Genomic DNA, 2363 nt, shown 5'->3' with positions numbered 1-2363 from the left:
TTCGGGCCTTGTACCTAGAGTAGAAAAGAATAATAAGTAGTCGTTGTCAGGCGCCGAGCTGGCAGAAACGTTAGCACGCCGGTATTTTGTTTGTCTTTACATTCTGAGTTCAAATTCCGCCTAGGTAGACTTTGCCTTTCATCTTTTCGACTAGCTCCCTCCCCCAAAATTTCGGGCCTTGTGCCTGGAGTAGAAATGAATAGTAAATAGTCGTGTAAGGCAGGGCTTCCCAACCCCTGTGCCTCAGACTGAGTCCCACAAAATCTTTTATCTTTTACATTAGACCGCTACCATGCTGGGACACCACCTTGAATTTTTTCGCTCAAATAAATTGACTTCAGTACTTACTTTTTGTAAGCCTTGTACTTATTATATTGGTCTAACTGCTAAGTTACAAGGATGTAAATTATAGCTATCAGTACTGGCTGTAGTTTCTATAGAATATCTGTAGAAACAAACTTTAAAATAATGTAACAAGCCCTGCTGACGCAGTGGGATGTGGTACTGACTTACAAAAGCATTTAGTATACTTCATAGCATATTGTGTTTGCATAACGAAGTGCCACGTACCTACAAAGCTTTAATATATTCTTTTATTCTTCTATTACTTGTTTCTGCGGCCATGCTGGAGCACTGACTTAAAGGGTTTTAGTTGAAAAAATCGACCTCAGGACTTATTCTTTGTAAGCCTAGTATTTATTTCATCGGTGTCTTTTGCTGAACTGTTAGAATACGGGGACATAAACACACCAGCATCGGTTGTCAAGCGATAGTGATGAGACAAATACAAACACACATACACGACGGGCTTCTTTCAGTTTGGCCTGAGGATGTAGTAGAAGACACTTGCTCAAAGTGCCACACAGTGGGACTGAACCTGGAACCATGTGGTTTGGGAAGCCAGCTTCTTACCACACATCCATGCCTGCGTCTAAATATATAAAAAAATTAATATAGATACTCATGTGCAATGTGTTACCAAAAAGGTAAACCATAATTGTCACTAAATATGACTAGGGTGTTATAACATTGCTAGAAATAAGAGCTAAAAAGCTCTAATACTGTAGTTAAAGTATGTAATTCTATACATATGTACTGAAAACACCAGTTGAGAAATTCTCTATACTGACTGGTCAGTGTCGGCTAATTCTATAGCCTCATCAATAGGGACTGTTCAATTTGGCTGATTCCAGACTTAATTCTCTGTCAGTACATATGTATTCACCATGTATATATATGTATATATATCATATAATACATATATATGTGCCCTAGATTTACTTGTGTGCTTGTATTGAGCTGGTTAATTATGATATATTTTAAACATCTGAATTGTCATGGATGGCTTCATTACCATGTTGTAGGGTACGTGTGGAATGTCATTGACTGTGTGAATAATTATTGAAGCAAAGCCATAAACCCTTAATTTTAATATTTATTGGCTGACGTATTTGGTGTTAGCTATTTACTATGAAAAATGTTAATAATACAATTGCCAACTGATATATTGTGTTGGCTATATTAATAATATGAAAATACTAATAATATAATTGCCAACTGGGAAGAGAGGAAATCCATGCCTTGTCTATAGAAGCTACTTGTGGGATATCATGTAGAAGCTACTTGTGTATGTTCAGAATCAGTCTGTCTGAGTAAGAAGTTGTCTGCACAAAAGTCCAAAGCTGCCTGCTTGAGTACTGGAGGTTGTCTGCTTGGCAAGATATGAGGTGTGTGAATCAATCAGTTGCTTTCAATACTCCGCAATGAGTTAAGCTCCAAACTGTTTCTTAAGGTGAAAAGGGGTTAAATTTTAGAACATCTGAGTAAACCATATCACACCACAGCTTTATGCTGGTTGGTCAATTTGTAGATCAATCACATGAAACTGTGGTTCATTTGTGATGTCTAACTGAGTATCTAGTGGTTAAGGTTCAAATCCCTGCTACCTGTGTAATAATTAAGTTGTATATTATGCACGTAACTGTCTTATGTTATGTGCATGATCCTCAAGTCTGTGGAAAAATTGTCTTGCATGAAACTGGTTTGGGATGTAAAAAATGCTGGGGACTGCTGGTGTAAAAGATGAGTGATATAGTTTCTGTGGGTTGGAGTTGTTCTGTAGGTGCATGGTAACCATGGAGTCCCTGATTTGGAAGACTCATGAGTAGAATCTTATAGACAGAAACTGCAGAAGCCTGTTAAGTGATCTTTCAATACAAATATGTACATCTAGCATTCCTATTGGCAAAAATTGAGAATTACTTACTGCACTGAGGTTCATAAATTTTCTGATGTATAAATTAAAGCATCATAAATTAAGATTCTGCAAGGCAGATAAAAAACAAAAACAAAAAAAAAGGGTC

At 37.0% G+C, this 2363-nt stretch overlaps 1 protein-coding gene across 2 annotated transcripts in view; it reads left to right on the top strand.

The window, feature by feature from the left end:
* Nucleotides 1-2363, top strand: part of LOC106879188 (zinc finger protein 239) — an 8340-nt gene that overhangs the window by 2196 nt on the left and 3781 nt on the right. The window lies entirely within an intron of this gene.

This window comes from Octopus bimaculoides, chromosome 7, assembly GCF_001194135.2.
Source record: "Octopus bimaculoides isolate UCB-OBI-ISO-001 chromosome 7, ASM119413v2, whole genome shotgun sequence".
NCBI lineage: Eukaryota > Metazoa > Mollusca > Cephalopoda > Octopoda > Octopodidae > Octopus > Octopus bimaculoides.
The sequence above is the reverse complement of the archived record's forward strand: the minus strand, read 5'-3'. Positions and strand labels throughout refer to the sequence as shown.